General features: G+C 48.2%; 1 protein-coding gene and 1 pseudogene across 7 annotated transcripts in view; one reads left to right on the top strand and one right to left on the bottom strand.

Moving 5' to 3' along the window:
- Grik4 (glutamate ionotropic receptor kainate type subunit 4) overlaps nucleotides 1-18,357 on the top strand; it is a 426,707-nt gene that overhangs the window by 183,237 nt on the left and 225,113 nt on the right. The gene's annotated exons all lie outside the window — the stretch shown is intronic.
- Rpl10-ps5 (ribosomal protein L10, pseudogene 5) lies at nucleotides 12,857-13,304 on the bottom strand (annotated as a pseudogene).

The raw sequence follows: 18,357 nt of genomic DNA, 5'->3' as shown, positions 1-18,357 counted from the left end.
ATGAGGGATGATGTGTTTGGTCATTCCCCAGTGCTATTGTCTGAGTAGCACCATCTAGAAGCCTGTCCATCCACAGCTGAGCACTCCGTGTCTCCTTCCCATGTCACATGACACACTGTGCCGTGCACGTTGCAAGTTCCTCAGGATGCAGCCAGGGGCAAAGCAGACAAAGCCTGCTGCCCCCACCCAGCCTTGGTTCAGCGGGGAAATCAAAGAGATTGGTCACGAGCAGTAACTGGAAGGTGGGGGTAAGGCTCCAGATTGGAAAAAGGTAAGGTTCTGAGGGAGTCTGGTAGGAGGCTTCTCAGAAGAAACAGCAGTGATGGCAGAGTGCCAGTGTCTAGCCACGTGGGATGCTTAGGAGAGGTCGGGCAGTGAGGGGGCAAAGAGGCAGGAAACGAGAGCCGAGGCACGATTTAAGAGAGACAAGGGACTAGGCCTGCTGGCCTCCTGAAGTGGAGTTTCTGAGCCAGGCACCCTGAGTGCGAGCCAACTGCAGCCTGTCAGGAGAGTCTCCTGCAAATGCGGTGCTCTGGGCCTTGCAGGGGCAGTTTGATGGAGGTCACCACCCCCATCTTTACCCGACCTTCAACCTTGCCAGAGTCAGGAGGCTCACAGCAGCCTGGATATCCGTCAGTTTTCCTTCTGCTGGCCTGGCTTGGTCTTCCTGAATCTGCAAAGTGAACTCTTTGCTCTTCAGACATCCCTGCTATGCACCAAAAGCCAGCAGCCATGGGAAATCATGTGCTCCTCTTCCTAAGGTTGGGTGTCTCCCATTTCTTCCCTCACTTCTCTTGTGGCTTGGTTTCTATGTCACCAGGCCAGATTCCTTGGTTTTTTCTAGCTCGTCACAGTCCTTTTGCATCCAGTCATCGTGGTCTATGTTGGTCCAAATGCGGTTGAGATTAGAGAAACATTCCATTCCTTTGTCAATACTCTACTGTTCACACAGCCCAAGGTTTCATTCCCCACCCCATCTTTGTGTATGGTGTGTGTGTATGTATGTGTGCGAATGTGTATGTATGTGTGTGTGTGTGGTGTGTGTATGGTGTGTGTGGTGTGTATGGTGTATGTGTGTGTGTATGGTGTGTGTGTGTATGTATGTGTGTGTGTGTGGTGTGTGTATGGTGTGTGTGGTGTGTATGGTGTATGTGTGTGTGTATGGTGTGTGTGTGTATGTACGTGTGTGTGTGGTGTGTGTATGGTGTGTGTGTATGTGTGTGTATGTGTGTATATGTGTGTGTGTGTGTGTGGTGTGTGTATGGTGATGTATGGTGTGAATGTGTGTGTATGTGTGTGAATGTGTGTGTACGTGTGTATGTGTGTGTGGTGTGTATGGTGTGTGTGTATGGTGTGTGTGTGTGAATGTGTGTGTATGTGTGTGAATGTGTGTATATGTGTGTGTGTATGGTGTGTGTGTGGTGTGTGTATGGTGTGTGTGTGTGGTGTGTGTATGGTGTGTATATGTGTGAATGTGTGTGTATGCGTGTGTGTGTGAATGTGTGTGTATGTGTGTGTATGGTGTGTGTATGTGTATGTGTATGGTGTGTGTATGTGTGTGTGTATGGTGTGTGTGTGTATATGGTGTGTGCGTATGTATGGTGTGTGTGTGGTGTGTGCATGCATCCCAGTTAGAGGTCACACATAGAAGACAGAAGACACTTTCTTCCTCTGTGTTTGAAGCAAGTTCTTGTTATTCACAGCTGTGTGTACCTGCGAGCTGAGCCTCGAGCCTTGGGAATGCTTCTGTCTCCACCTCCCATCACACTGTCAGACCCCAGGGATTACAGACACACAGCCCTGTGTCCAACTTTACGTGGGCTCTGGAGATCAGAACTCTGCTCCTTACACTTGTGTTACAAGTGCTTTCCCCATGGAGCTGCTCTTAGCCCATCACTTAAAAAAAAAAGTCAGTTTGCCACTTGGCTCAAATTAAGGACATGGTTCTAAAACCATATGGACAAACACAGCCCATAGATACATTTTCTTTCTCTGTTAATAACCACGTACCCTCTGTTTATCGGTCTGCTATTGATCTCTTGAATCCAAATGCAAGTCTTTGCATTTTCCATCAGTATTTCACTTGGATGCTCTGTCTGGAGAAAGGAATGGTCGGTCCCATGCCCATGTCTGCTGCACCCTGGAGTCAAGATGAGGGGCTCTCAGAAAGAAGGGACTGTATTTGTTCGTGCTGTGTGGAGTCATCTAGAGTTTGCTAAGTATGGTCCTGCTTCCAGTGTCATGGCCCCTGCAGATGTGACCAGTATGCTCTGGATGGTGACGCTGTGATCCTGCCCCCAGATCCTGACTGGTGAAACCTCATATGAAAGCAAGAAGAAGGCAGGGGACGCCCTGGGTGCATCCAACACAGGGCTATTCAATCTCTGTCAGGTTGTAATTGGGGAATTCGAAAGCACAGGGGTGTTTTCCTGTTTTGTGCTTAGAACTTGTTGCCAGTCTGGGTTTAATTGCAACAGGATTTATGATCACTGCCCGCAGGAGGGAAGAGATAGAGCCGTGTCTCTATCATTCTCTTTGGCCACAGAGGGGTTTTGAGGGAAGGGGGAGAGTCAAATGGGACAGGGTCTAGAAACTGCAAGGTGGAAAAGTGGCTGGATGAACTACAGCCAGCCACAGAGTTACCTTAAGAGCTCACCACATGAATATTCATGGCTTCCATTGCTTAGGTAGCTGGCTCCCGAACCTTATCTCTTTGCAGCAGCCTAGGAAGATAGGAACAGAGGGCTCCACTCTTCTATTCTACAGAGAGAGAGATTGAGTTGACCGTGGATTGCTGGTCGGTCAGTGTCTCAGGGAAAGCCATGAACAGAATTGAGGCCAGAGTCCGGACTTAGGCTCTGATGTCCCTGCAGAACACATGCTACTGGGACATTAGCCATAGTGGACCCGTCTCCGCCGGTCCCATTCTCTCTTACATAATTATTGATGAGACCGTGCAAGAGACAGCATAGTGTACCCTAGAGCCTGGAAGTGCTACCCGCGGTTCCTGCTGTGATGATCGAGGACATGCTGTGTGAGAGATGCCATTCGAGGCGCCAGTGCACCTGGCTTTCCGACAGGAACAGCCGTGACAGTGTGAAGAATCGTACAGCCCGGAGGCTCATCTTGATTATACTCCTAGACGAAAGAAAATGTCAATACACGGCTCTGTTGTGTTGTGGAGCCAAGACGAGGGACTCTCAGGAAAGGGCTCTGTTAGTTATTCTCCGTATCACTGTGACAAAACGCTTTACAGAGACCAGCTCTCAGGGGAGAGGAGTTTCAGCCAATGTGGCAGGAAGGCATGGTGGTGAGGGAACCACACCTCAAAATAACATCACAGCCTGGGGATAGAGAGTTCAAAACACGGGCCTGTGGGGGGTCATTTCAAAGTCAAACCATAGTAAGACCTAACGCCAACCTCCCACCCTCTCTTTATTTGCTCTTCCTGTGTTGCCTTGGCTGTCCTGTAACTCTAGGCCGATCAGACTGCCTCTGCCTCCCAAATGCTTTGAGTAAAGATACTCAGGGCTGTCTGTGTCCTGCTTTCCTTCCTTTGCTCTCTAGCGCCCCCTAGTCTCCAGGTTGTTTTTTTTTCTGTTATTAAAGGATACATTTCCTTTGTTGTACATGTGAGAGGCTGTGAGTTGGGAGGTGAGAGGTCAACTTTTGGTGTCATTCCTCAGGAGCCATCCCCCTTGCCTTTTTGCCACAGCCTGGAGCTCCCCAAGTAGGCTATGCTGGCTGGCCACAGGGAGTACAAGTGTGTACCCCCATGCTTGGCTTGGGTTCTGGGGTGGACCCAGTCTTCCTGCCTACAAGGTCACTTTACCCACTGAGTCATCTTTCCAGCCTCTCCTCTGATTAATTTCTATCAGTTATTCACTGCACACCTACTGTGTGTCTGGCATTCAGTCAGGTGCTGTGGTCACAGTCATGAACACAAAGACCCAGTCTCTGGCAGGGGCAGGGACACGCAAGATAAAACACCAATTAAAAAGGGGGATGGCTCGGCTGTGGTGGTGCGTGCCTTTAGTCCCAGTACTTGGGAGGCAGAGGCAGGCAGATCTTTGTGAGTTTGAGGCCATCCTGTTCTATAGAAAGAGTTCTAGGGTAGCCAGGGCTACATAGAGAAACCTTGTCTTGAACCCCGTCCCCACAAAAGGGTGATGTTTGTATTAACAGGGCAAATATAGAGGATGGCAGGGTCACTTAGGGAGGGTCAGTGACTCAGCCTGGGAGCAAAGGCTTCCTAGAGGAGATTTGACTCAAATAAGAGACCTGACATTTATAGAAAAGGTATCAACGTGGATGAAGGGGGCATGTTAGGTGCTGTGGTGAGAGAGGGTAAGGGAGAAATAACGATGTTGGGAGGAGGAGTTTATCGAGGTAGGGAAGTGGGAAGACCATGAAGGACCTTAACAGTTCTATTAGGAAGGGCTAGCACACTCTATTCCAGGTAGAAGCAGGGAGGACCCTGACCCTAAACTTGTTCTGTCGAGGGCCCTCCGAGTGGGTGCAGAGTGTGAGGAGGGGCTGGAGTGGGAGAGTAGGTGAGAGGGTTAGTGTTGCAGCGGCTCCTGTTGATTCCTAGGAGCTTCTGGCTTTACTGGAGTGGTCCAGGCAGGAGGGCTGCTCTGATGAGTGAATCTGGAACTTAGAAGACAGGTGCAGACTAGAAACCTGAATTCTTCCTCTCTCCCTACCCCTGGGCCACTGCTGCTGACCAGGGCCAGGAGCCAAGAGTCAAAGATTGAGCAGAGATTGAAGCTAGGAACACGCTGTGTGCATGGGAGGGGGAAAAATAAAGCCTGGAGCAGACCTCAGGAGGCTCCAAACTGGGAGCCCAGACAAGAAAACAGAACTCACTCAAAACTGGTCCAAGAGAAGGAAGCCTTTTGGGTAGGTCACAGACTACACTGAGAGCATTGTGAGCCTCTCAGAAGAAGCTAGGAGCCCCTCCCAGGCTGCTTGGTGAGCTCAGATGAAGACATATTGGTTTAGGCTGAGTCCTTCCCACCCCCCAATTCCAGCTCCCCTCCCCTCCCCCCCTTTCCTCCTTGCTGGGCTCCTCTTTCCTAGACATCATTTTCCCCATCAGCGCCTTTCTGGTCAGGTAGGGAGAATGACATTTGCAAAGGGCTCAGGGATTTTCAAGTCCCAGTGGCCCAGGGAAGGAAAGGTCACTTGCCGATGGCTTTAATGCAGGGTGCACAGGCAACTCCCCATCTCCCGTGTGTGGCCTGTGGACTGTGGGCCAGAGGTCCTGCTTTTAGACAGAGCTGGGTGGAGAGAATAGAAAACTGGGTATAGAGTCTTCTGGGTTCCAACTTGAACTCAGTTTGTCGATGGAAACATTGTTTCCCTAGGTCTTCTCTGCACAACACACTCAGCTCCAGGGTTCCAGGATGGTCTGGCCCCCAAGCACAGGCACAAAGGAAGGAGCATCCTAGGCAGAGAAGGTGCTTAGGTGTCATTAAGAATCGGGTGTGTAAGAAGCTGCATGGTGTTAGGAGCGTGCATGGCAGGAGGCTGGAGTCTAGGGTAGGTGGCTCAAAATGTCCAGAGAGGGAAGGAAGGAGTTCAGACTGTTCTGTAGGCTGGGCAGGGAGCGGGTTAAGGTTTTTGATTTTTTTGGGGGGGGGGCTTGTTTTGCTTTTTTTTGTTGTTGTTGATGAGCTAAGGTTTCTTTATACAGCCCAGGATGGCCTTGAACTCTTGACCCTCTTGCCTCAACCACCTGAGTGCTGAGATTACAGGTGTCTGCCAAGCCCACCTGACTGGCTGAGGTTTTTGAAATGGAAGTGACCACATCTAAGTGGCTTGAGGAAGTGGAAGCTGATTTGTAGATGCCCAAATTTGGATTCGACATGATGAAGTTTTTTCGTTTACTCGCTGTGAACCGAGTGACTGCTTTGTGCTGTGTCTGATCCTCAACAGCAGAGATGCAAGGATGACTATGAAATGGTCCCCATTTCAGAGAGCAGACAGCCGGGCTGGGGAAACGGCATGTAGTAAGCTCAGACCCTCAGCCCCCACCCACCCCCAGCTGCCATTCATCTGTCCTGCACAGCACCCTTTCAGAGAAAGGAGAAGAACTTCCAGAAGTTTCCAGACCATCAGCCAACCTTATAGCAGCACTCCAACCAAAGCTGGCTAGAAAAGCTACTTTTGAGCAGGATGGTTCTCTGAACTTCATTTTGAGGATCTGGATCATGCTGGAAAGCCTGTTTGCAAAGCCCTGGCATGAGATTTTAGCTTAGAGCATTGGAGAGGGCGTGGGCTGAGATTAGGAGGCAAATCCTCTAAATATTTGCAGCAGGGATCCCTTCCCTCCCGGGAGGAGCAAGACTGCTGAGGCAGGCACTTCTCACTGACAGGCAGCTGGAGGTCTGCTGGAAGATTTTCCCCACTGACCGAATGATCTTGAAATGGGATCCAGCTACCCTCTGTTCATCACCACAGGTCTGGTTCCTTTAGCTAGAGACCACCCAGCAGGTGTAGAGTGAGAGGTGGAAGGAAGAAGCGTCTGTCCGTAAACAGCTGGGTGGTAGGTAATGCAGCTGTCAGGAACAGCTGGACCTTGCTGATGCAGAGGGCTGAGGCTGATACAGAAAGGGAGGCCTGCGTCCTTCCTACTCTGCCTGCCTGGTACTTCCTAATAGTTTAGAAAAAGAATATAGACTCAGAAAATTGGAACCCCAGAGCTTAAAAAGCCAGACACACCTGGGCTTGAGGCTGGTTTGTGATGTTGGCCGTTGTAGGCCATTTGATCTCTGTTTCTTTGCTTAGGTGAAGAAAATAAAGATCTTCTCGCTTTCTACCTTACCAGATGATGTACAGAGATTAAATGAGATGGTGTGAGAGTGAGTCAGAGGGAGAAAACTGCCCCTGTCTCTGTCCCTGTCTTTGTCTCTCTTTGTGTCTCTGTGTCTGTGTCTCTGTCTGTCTCGGTGTCTCTGTCATTGTCTTTATTTTTGTCTCTGTCTCTGTCTATCTCTCTGTCTGTCTCTGTCCTTGTCTCTGTCTCTCTGACTGTCTATCTCTCTGTTTCTTATCCCCCCCCCTCTGGTGCTAATCAGGACAGCCCAGGCCCTGTGACCTGCTGTGCTAGCACTTGGCTTAGTGACTTGCTGTTCCATAGCCAAGCTGCTGGGGTGGTGTAGGCTCTGCACTGCCTGGCCGAGACTCGCAGGGGGCACCTCCCAGTGTTCTCCCTAGCTTGTCATCCTACCTCTGCAGGGACTACAGCAAAGGGGCTTTGGGAAATGTGGAACAGAATTAAAGCAGCGAGGTTTCTTTTCCCCATGTCTGTCTACACACAATACCTGACTCCAAGCAGGAAGATCATAAGTCATCCCTTTACTGCCTTGGATACTAGGAAGGCAATCACTTACGGCTTCCTTCTCTTCCTCCCTCCCCTCCTTCCTTCCTCACACAAAGGCACAGCTCAACCCTGGAGCATCAAGATGGCAAGTAGTATGACTGTTACTGGATTCCTCTGGAAGTCAGTTCAGTCCAGATGTGCATTTGTTCCCTAAGCCCTGCACATCTGTAAGTAACTTCCTAGCCACTTCAGCCGCCCCCCCATCTCCTCCCATTTCTACCCAGCCAGTGTGCAAGAAGCAGAACCCCCCCCCCTTCATTTCTGGTAGACTTGGGAGTGCTGTGGTCAGCTGTCTAATGACTTCAGCATCTATAGTCAGTGGAAGATGCCAGCCAGTTTCCATTTTCTCTGAGTAGCCAGATAGATTTCAGCTGGCATTGAAGAAGAGCTCTGAGACTCTTGATGCAGACTTCTTGACTTTCTCCCTGACTTCTGTGTGGTCTATCCTGGGATGGTCTATCCCCGGTTGTGAGTGAATCTACCAAGTGTGATGTGACCTGTCTCTGAGATAGATGTAAACAGGGAGGACCTTACACATATTGAGTACTGTCTGAATCCAGGGAGACCTTAGAATCTAGTGCCCACCTTACCTCGTGTGGACAGAAGATTGCCCCAGACTGGGGTAAGCCTGGTCACTGTCCACTCTGCCCTATCTCATGGACTACAGCCCAGCCCAGCTCCTGCTTTCACATCCCTTGTAGGGCCTTCCGGAAGTCTGCTTGACTCTTTCTCTCTCCTTCATTCTGCCTGACATCTAACTTAGTCATTTGAACCATTTCATTCTTGGCCAAGCTAGGGTTTGAACAGCCCAGCTGCAGACCACACGATTAATTTAGTAAGAAAGATAGTGTCTTCCAGACCTCAGAGAAGTGAAACAAAAGGTTTGAGAGGTTGTTTTGGTTTTTTTGGATACACGCTGACTCTTTACATTGAGAAGTTGCATAAAAGAGTTCATTTTAAAGGGGAGTAAAATGAATACTGAAAAAATTAAATACATGAGAATTTTAAAATGAGAGCTCTCGCAGTCTTCTATAGACCACTTTGATAATTGAATAGCATTTGATGCATGATTGGATGAGTATTTAAGAGTAGGCTTTTAAAATAATAGAGCAGCTAGGACATGCCAATAGGCACACAGGAAGCCATATTCCCTCTATCTGTTCTAGATAGAGTGAAGGGGAATGTGTGAATAGCGGGTTGACCAGATGGCTTTCTTTTATAGGCTCTGATAGATGCTGAAGGTTTAAATATGACGGATCTGAGTTGAAATCCCAGCTTGGACATTCTCTGTCTGTGTGACTTTGGGCTACCTGCCCTCTCTCAGGGGTCTTAAATGCTGTCGTTTCAGGTAAATTCAGATGGGGGATTCTCCCTTCCTCCCAGTTGCTATGAAAACATGCTGCAATGCCCTACCTAGTGAGCCCCATCTCCTGAAGGTGCTACCACGCCCTCCTTCCCTTCCCTCTCCCCTCAGGAGGCAGGAGCCAGGATTGCTTGTACACATTCCTTCCCATACCAAAAAAGTGTCTTTCTTTTTCCCCTTAAAAGGTATTTCATCTGAAACAAAAGGAATTAGATCAGCTTTCCTCCCACCTAATTTTAAAACCAGAATTTACAAAATAGGAAATTAGGCAACGGCTGGGCTAATACAGACAAATCATCACATGTATGAGTGCAGTCACACTCATGTGTGCATGTTGTGGAGGTCAGAGGTCATCCTTGGCTATTGTACCTTAGAAAGCTGTCTACTGTGTGTGTGTGTGTGTGTGTGTGTGTGTGTGTGTGTGTGTGTGTGTGTGTGTGTGTAAGTCTCTCGTTAGCCTGGAATTCCTACAGTAGGCTAGGCTTGCTGGCCTGCCAGGGAGACCTGGACATCCTGTCTCCACCTCCCTCCGCTAAGATTACAAGCACACACTACCATACCCAGCTTATCTTATGTGTGTTCTAGGAATTGAACTCAGGACCTCAGGTTTGCAAGGCAGACACCTTACTGACTGAGCTATTTCCTCAGTCTTAGGGAAAATATTCATTTTGCCCAAAGATATTTATTAGGGCACTTCCACTCCTGAGCTTTTTTTTTTTTTTTTTAATTTCTCTTCATGTGAGATGCTGATATCCCCTGTGGCAGAAAGGGGCTGGAAGCTGAGGCAATGATGTCAGAAACCCGCTTCCTCAAAGATCAGCTGGAAAGGAGACAGAAGGGGTTCTCTGTGTCTGTGACTTTCCTTTCTGCTATCTCAGGTACTGGGCTGGGTACAGGACAGAGAGCAGGGTGACACGAACACTCACCCATCTTTATTACAGAATCTTATTGCAATTGTCCTATTGGCTATTGCTCATCTATTCCTGTGCCTAGTTTACACACAAAACTTTATTGTATGTCTTTTTGTACAAAATAACACAGCATGAGTAGACCTTGGTCTCAGCTGCAGTTTTAAGAATCCATGGGGGTCATGGGTGGATCCTCTTCAGATCCTGAGGAATTATTGTTGTAGGTTTTTACAGATGTGCAAAGTAAAAACTGAGAGAGGAAGCTGGGAAATGGCTGATAAAAGTTCAGGTTGTATAGTGCACATACATGCACATGCACATACACATGCACACACACATGCAAGCATACACATGCAAGCACATACTTGCACATGAACAAGAGGTGAGAGAGGCAGAGAGAAGGGAGGGAGGGTAAGAGTGAGAAGCCAAGGCTCATTGACATGAGCAGTGTAACTATTTCTGGTCACAGTCACAGCACATTAAGGTCTTCTGAGGCAGAATTGGTCATGAAATCGATCAACATTGCATTCTGTGTTTGACTCTGGTTTACTGTAGACCATTTTCTCCAGACATCCTGGGACGTGACTTTGACCATGAACTGGCTGCTGCAGATTCTCCTGCACATTGCAGGTCTAAGATTGACTGTCCCACAATATGGCATCTTGGAACTAGGAAGGAGTGCTCTGGGGCAATCCAGTCCTTCCCAGTTCTGGGCATTGCAGAGGCAGCAGCTGAGGATGGGGAGTGTGTCCTGCCTTAGTCAAATGGCTTTCAAGTGGGGAACTGCTGGGTTCTGGCCGTGGTCTTTGGGAGAAGAGACCGAGTGGGGAGGAGAGGTGCTGAGACCAGAATTGACACCCCTGGATTTTATTCTAAGATGGTTGGGTGGGGAGGGTCAAGAAGAGAGGTGCCTGAGGGTTTAGCTGCGTTTGAGGGAGTCTGGGTGCAGTGTAGGTTGGAAGAGAGATTGGGATTAAAGAAATACAGAGGCAGGGGGGTCCTGGGGGCTTAGCAGGCCAGCTTGTATTGCTGAATTAGTGAACTCCAAGTCCAGGGGAGGGCCAAAGAGATAGTTCAGAGGCTAAAAGAACATATTACTTTTGCAGAGGCCCTAAGTTAGCCTCCTAGAACCCACATAAAGAAGCTCAAATTATCATAAGAATCTGATGCCTTCTTCTGGCTTCCTTGGCAACCTACATTTACAGCCACACACCCTATACAGGCATCCATATATCTGCATATATACTTAGACAAAAGAAAGGTAAATTTTTAAGGAGTGATTGAGGAGGACACCAAGTGTCTCTTGCCTCTGTATGCATGTGAACACTGCCTCCCTCTCCATATGTGCACACACACACACACACACACACACACACACACACACACACACACACCAGGCCATTGCTTTGTGTCCTCATGTTATGGTAAGGTTAAAGAGATGAGCAGTGCTGGAGGAAGGGACCATAAAGAGAAAAAGGACAGAAGAGGGGGTCTGAACAGTCAAAGATGAATCCAGGATAGAAGTAATGGGCGAGTTTTTTCACTCAACATGGTGGCCATTCACTCTTTAGGCTAATAGTTACCCGGAAGCTAGGGCAGGGTCAGGGGTCTGCACTCTAGGGGAGAGGCATGCATCTGGGCAGAGTCTCTAATGGAGGCTTAGGCCATTAGGGCCAGCAGAGGTGGAAGGTGGCACTGGCCAGGGCCTTGTGGAACACGTCCTTTGGGGATCAGGTGGCTAGTCATCAAAGTCAAATAGTGTAGTAAGGCCAGGAAAGCAAATATCTGTGAATGAGGCCATCTGGTTGGCAGCTAGGATAGCACCAGTGCCCTTCAATCGGGCGTTTTCAGGAGAACCAAACTAGGGCAAGGCATCCGTTTAAAACAGTACATCCAGAGCAAATTCAGGTGCAGCAAAGCCAAGATAGCAGGGTCAGCTGCCATTGCCAAGAACTGGGCACTCACAATCTGTATGAGCAGGGGACACGCCATGCCATGGGCCACTCAGCATACCCTGGGATGGGGGCAGGAGCCATGTGAGGTGTGGAGGAGCCTTGGTGGTAGATGTCGTGGGGAAGTGCAGGCTCAGCTTGGCTGTTTAGATGACTTCCATGGGTTCTAGGCCACACGGCTCTGCCTAGCTGTCTAGGCTATGGTGTTGGGGTGAGTGGGTCAATGGCTAGTGGCTCCCAAGAGTAAGTACTCCATAAAGGAAATTGGGTGGATGGAATCTGGATAGTTTATTTATATTTGAAAAGCACCTCTGATGGTCAGTCGCTTGCTGCTTTTAGGGAAAGGGCAAAGCTGGGGAGGGATGGTCTCTCCAGGGTCAGCGGGGGCTCTAAGACACCAAAGCATCAAAATACAGGACAGGAAAACATGGCGGACAGAGCAGTTATGGAAAGGGACATGGAGAACTATGTGTCAGGTGCTCTTAATAATTTATGTATTTCGAGTGGCTTAAGAGTCACTGTATCTTAGGAGATCAAGAGCTACTTTGCCAGTTAAGAAACTGAAGTTCAGAGAGGCTAAGCAACTACAGGTAGATCACACAGCAAAAACCAAACCAAACAAATGGCTCCCAGACCAGCAGTTGTATTATCCCACCCCTTCAGTGTTGAGCACAGCGAAGCAGAGAGTGTAGATTGCTCACCCCTGCCAAGCATTTTAGCTCAAGTTGAAGATTCCTTATATTTCCAGACATGGTTGGTTTCCTCTTTCAAACCTACTACCTTGACCCTGATGCAAGTGATAGCATTTTGTGGTGACCAAATGAAGATGAGGGAGATTTCTTCTTGATCAGCCTGCTCTGAACAGGGCTCCGGGAGCTGGCGTTTCCCTCTAGCTGACACCAGCAGGCCTTCCCCAGAAGTGAGGGTCCTTCAGCTGCATGCACACTGGTGTCTCTTGGGCTCAAGGACCCTGTGGCAAGCCCGTGTGCATTCCTTGTATTTTTTTTCAGATTTGATGTGAAATTTATTACTAAACATGATTTGATAGGGTACAGGAGTGCGCTGTGGAAGCCTTCGGGAATTCAGGGCTCTCCTCTTGTCCAGAGGACTACAGCCATCAGGAATGAGCCACTTCTCAGCAACCATTTCTTCAGATTCATCTGCATTAAACTTGGTGAAGCCCCATTTTGTTGAGATGTAGATCTTCTGGCGGCCAGGGAACTTGAACTTGGCTCTGTGCAGAGCCTCAATCACACATTCCTTATTCTGCAGCTTGGTTCAGATGGACGTGATTACCTGGGCAATGTGAACCCTGGCCACTCTGCCCTGGGGCTTCCCAAAGACACCTCGAATACCTGTCTGGAGCCTGTCAGCCCAGCACAGGGACAACATCTTGTTGATACGGATGACATGGAAAGGGCGGAGCCTCACCCGAATATGAAATCTATCCTTGCCACAACTCTTTACCAAGTATTTGTTGGCACAGATATGGGCAGCCTCCAGCGCTTTAGAAGAGAGTTGTTCATATTTATCTGACACATGTGGCCACAAAGTGGGGATTCATCCACCTTTGCTTTCTTCCGTCCCAAGTCAAAGACGTGGATCTTAGCACCAGGGACACCATGGCAGAAATGAGACTTTGGGTATGGCTTGTTCTCACAATGCCGATAACACTGGGCAGGGCTGCGGCCCATGACGACAATGGGATCGATGGTGTGCATTCCTTCCGTAAGGTAGGGGAAGGGCCTGCCTGCTCTGGGGTCCATGGCACATGATTGAACCCAAATGAGATTTCCTCAGCAATTATGTTTTCCATAACTTGGTTTAAAGGAGGCAGGAACGAACAGGCTTTTCCTCAGACACTAGCTGCCCTTCATCAGTAAACAGGGCTTTATAGGAAAGTAATGGTGGATGCAGAGGGGCGCCATTTGTCAAGGCTGTAGTGACAAGCGGGAGAGGAAGACATGGGTGCTGAGGTTTGGGCACCTGAGTGGCCTTCCAGTGACTAAGGCTTCAGGGCACGCTACCAGCTTCAGGGCCTTTGACTTTTCTTAGAGGTACCAGTGGGGACTTCCTGGAATCTGGGCTCATTTCTGGCCTCTGAAGGTCTGGAGTACAAAGCAGACACTTCACCCCTACAGGGTGACTAGACTGTCTACTACGCTGACCACTTTTCTAACATATCTTGGAGGCAGAACCACAGAGCACGCAGGGTTTTGTGTCTGGCTCCTTTCACTCAGCATGGTGCATTGAGAATGTTGCTGTCGCTTTTACGAGGTTTGCTCCTTTTCACTACTGAGTAATATTCCACGGTGTTAAATGGGCCTTGGTGCATATGACCACTCACCAAGCGAGGGGCTGTTGGGCTGTTTGTAGTTGTTGGTGATGGTTAATAAGTGTGATATCTCACAATAATACATATGGAGAGGGCATTTTGCAAATTCATTAGATCAACTTTTGGTTTTTTAGTTCTTAGAAGGAGTGCACTTTTGGCATGTGAAGGGGGCAGGCCTGAGGTCCTTGGTACTATTCAAGGATCAGACATTTTCAACTTTCTGCAAGGCTTTAAGTGTCCTGCCAGATACTCCCCCAAGACAATGATGTTTATAGGTATGTAAACCTAGAAAGAACTCTATTAATACACAGTATTTTTAAAGAGAGATTTGTTTGTTTATTATGTGCACGATGTTCTGCCTGCATGTACGCCTGCACACCAGAAGAGGGCATCGGATCCCATTACAGATGGTTGTGAGCCACCATGTGGTTGCTAGAAATTGAACTTGGGACCTCTAGAAGAGCAGTCAGTACTCTTAACTGCTGAGCCATCTCGCCAACCCACATAGCACTTTCTAAAAAAATAATTTTTCATTAAAGGTTTTTATTTGTACAAATGCTTTGCCTTTACTATATCTGTGTACCATATGCATGCAGGGCCTGCAGAGGCCAGGAGAGGGGGTCAGATTCTGAGGAATGGTTATAGCTGCCATGTGGGTGCTGGGTGGATCAGGTCCTCTGGAGAGCAGCTAGTGTTCTTAACCGCTGAGCATCTCTCCAGCCCCCAGAGTACTTTTCTCAAGCCCTTGCATATATTGAATTCTCCATTAATGCAACTGCTAACTTAAAAGGACCATGATTTTGCTTTGCTCCAAGTTTTATCAACTGTTGCCTACCACTTGGGGAGGGCTCACATCAGTATTCATCTTCCTTGCTGACTTGGTTTGTGGTGTTGAAGTTAACAACACAAGCTGCTTTAGCCTGGGTCCTCCATGGCTGTGCTCACAGGGAATCCCACGGGTAGGTGCAAGCTTCTGCCTGTTCCATTGTCTTCCAGTTTGGCCTTCCAAAAGTGTTTGCATAATAAAATGCTTATTATTTTGTTATATATTTCCTCCTTTTTTATTACTCCTTTTTATTATAGTTAGGGAATTATGTTAGGGTTTTCAGAAATGATTAGGTATGCAGTTATATATAAATTGCATTCTCAAATAAAAAGGAAACATCACGGACTGTGCGTCCCGGAAAAGGCAAGCTGAGGGCCACTGCTCTGCTCGTGAGTTAGGTGGCCAACACACTGAGTGGCTTGGACTGGGTTCACATCCTTCCCAAGCGAAGCGTTGAGGTGGACAGATGGTGTTTTCAGGATAATGTCCTTGCTTCTGAGCTTACTGTGGTGCAGAGCCGGACTCCCTTGGTCACATCCAGAGGCTCCTGGAGGTGTTAGCTGAGGGATCTCCGTCAAACACCTTTATGTACCAGCAGCTACCTCTAGTTTTCTGCAAGGAGAGTTCCAGTGTGGACGCTCATGCTGGGGGGTTGTGTAAGAGTGAGATATAACCGCAGTGCATTTACAGGTAATTTCCCCAGGTTTGAATGAGTTCTAAGGTAAAGACGAACTGGGTAACAGGCATCTTTGGGATACCCTGGCAACCGTCTCCAAATCTGACATAATGGTGAGACAGAGGCAGAGTTGCAAGGACCTGGGAGAAAAACATTCCTACCACATGGACAAATACCCTTTTGATAGACGGGACTACGGGGCAGCTGTAGGGACAAAAAGAGAGAAGATTTGATGTTGGTGACATACTGAAGGCAGGAGGGTGGAGGGAGACTGAGTCAGAGGGGAGAGTGTGGCACAAATCCTACAGGGGCTTTTGGCCGTGGTTAGGGGTTAGAACATTGTGGTGAGAGGCTTTGGGATATGAAGAGCATGGGGGGATGCTGCACAAGGAACAGTCTGGCTGAACTGTTCTGAAGCAGAATGCAAGAGACAAGTCAGGCAGTTTATCCTGAAATCATCAGAGAAATGGAGCATGAGGGAGTTGTCAGCCCTGTGGAGGGTGTGCACTGCCTGGTGACTCTGAACAGGACTGGTTTGGGAGGATGTGGGAGAGGCTTGGCCTGAGGAACCGGGAATGTGTGTTGAGGAGATTAAGGGAGACGATGCAAGTGGGGTTTTGTTTCCCAGGTTCGGGTTGAGATGCCAACTGGACATCCATGGGAAGATAGCAGTTTGTAGTTGGGTCTCCAAGGGCAGGCGAGCGGTGCAGCCTCAGAACAGAGGTTTGCGAGCGTCAGCAGGGCAGGGCTCATAAGATAGTGGTCATGGCAACAGTGTACTTTATATCTTCCAAAAGTCTACCTAAAGAGGAACAAAAAGATAACAGAAGCCAATACACAGTGCCTGACATGGGCAAAGATGCAGACATGATACCCAGAACCATAAAATAAAAGCAAAATGAAAGTCCACAGGCAATATTTACCCCAAAACTAAGCTGCAGGGTCTTCTCCTGTGCTCCAACATACATTGAGGGAGGGAGGGAGAGAAAAAGGGAGGGAGGGATGGAAAAGGAAGGAAAGGATAGAAAGAAGGAGAGAGGAAGGGATGGAAGGAGGGAGGGAGGGAGGAAGGGACTTCTGAGACCTGTCTGGTTTTGGTGTCCATGCATAGAGAAGCAGAGAGAAAATGGACCCAGGACTGGGGCCTCAACAGTTCTTGGTTGACAGGTGTAAGCCGGGCAGCTGCAAGGGAGGATGCATGTTTACAGCAGGCACTGGTGAGTGCAGAGTCACCAGATGGCCTGTAGACCCAAGAGAGTCCAGGCTCTGCATCTGGTCAAGAGTGGCCCCCATTGCTTTCTCCAGGGTCCATTGAGGAGATGCTGCAAGGAACAGAATAAGATTAAACAGGTTGGATAAGAAAGACAGAGCCTTACTGGTCAGGGGTGGTACATACCATTAATCCCAGCACTCGGGAGGCAGGCAGATCTCTGAGTTTGAGGCCAGCCTGGTCTACATACTGAGTGAGTTCCAGGACAGCCAGTGCTACATAGAGAAACCTTGTCTCAGAAAAAAGGACGGGGAGAAGGGGAGAGAGCCAATGGAAGAAATGGAAGCTAGGCAACCTTAGAAAGCAAGTGACCTGGTTTTTTGCTTGTTTTTGTTGTTGCTTTGTTTTAACGTCCCAGCTCTGTGGAGTTAAAACAGCTGTCTGAGTAAAGCTTTTGTCTTCCAGTGGAAGCCTAGTAAATACTTTAACCTGGGTATGGCGGTACGCGCCTATAATCCCAGCACCTAGGAGGCAGAGGCCAGCTGCAAATGCATGGGACTTTGTCTCACACCAAACCAAAATGGAAAAAAAAAAACCCAATTTATTTTATATAAAATGAAATGACTGGATACAAATTCTATAAAAAATATACTGTAAAAAAGAGAAAGAGAACAGAGAAGAAGAATATCCTTGGAGACAATAAAAACATGCCAGAAAGCTATGTACCTCCCACACCCAGGGGGCGGGGAACGTGGGGCTGTGTGTGGCAACAGACTGTGTGTTAGAGTCCATTGCTATGACAAGATGCCTGAGACAATCATCTCCAGTGGAGGGAAGGTTTATTTTGGCTCACAGTTTCATAGGTCTCATCTCATTGTGGGGTGATTTCATTGTTTTGGACTTGTGGTGAGCAGAGTGTCCCAGCTGGCAGTCTCCGTAGAGGAAAGGTGCTTCTTTCACTGTGGCCAGGAAGAAAGGAGAGAGAGAAGAGAGCCTAGGTCTTAGTACCCACTTCAGAGGCCCACTCCAAGAGTTCAACGTCCTCCACTATGTTCCATGTAAAAGCTATAGTACCTTCTAATAGTTCTGGGGTTGGTGACCAGCCTTTGGGCAACACTTAAGACCCAAGCTATGGACTAGGGAGTGGCCCGGTGAGGGCCTGAGCACCCACATAAAAAGCCAAGAGTGGCCATACAAATGCCTGTCACTGCACTGCTGCGGAGGGTACGGCCCTGCTGAGGCTCTCAGGCCAGCCGGTCCATCTGATACTATGAGGGACTATCAAGGGAATAAGGTTAGCAGGATCCCTGACATCATCCTCTGGGCTCTGCACATGCAAAGAACTGAATATTGTCACACACATATGTGCATATGCCACATACACATGCATCACACATAACAAAGATGAGAAAAAACCGTGCAAACTGTAGCAGCACCCTGGAACAAAGCTTCTTCTTCTTCTTTTTTTTTTGGATTTTGTGCTTTTTTTTTTTCAAAAGCATACTTCATATTTCCTCTTTTATTATATTAACATCGGTTTAACCTTTTACTGTAAGAATATAAACGTTTTAAGAGGATCTTTGTTATCATTTATACAAATTCACAAACAGTAAGGAACCAAGCTTCTTTTTTTTTTTTTTTTTTTTTTTTGGTTTTTTTTTTTTTTTTTTTTTTTTTTTTTTTCCGGAAGCTGGGGACCG

The sequence above is a fragment of the Rattus norvegicus genome, chromosome 8, assembly GCF_036323735.1.
Source record: "Rattus norvegicus strain BN/NHsdMcwi chromosome 8, GRCr8, whole genome shotgun sequence".
Lineage (NCBI taxonomy): Eukaryota > Metazoa > Chordata > Mammalia > Rodentia > Muridae > Rattus > Rattus norvegicus.
This window is presented reverse-complemented; position numbering and strand designations above follow the sequence as displayed.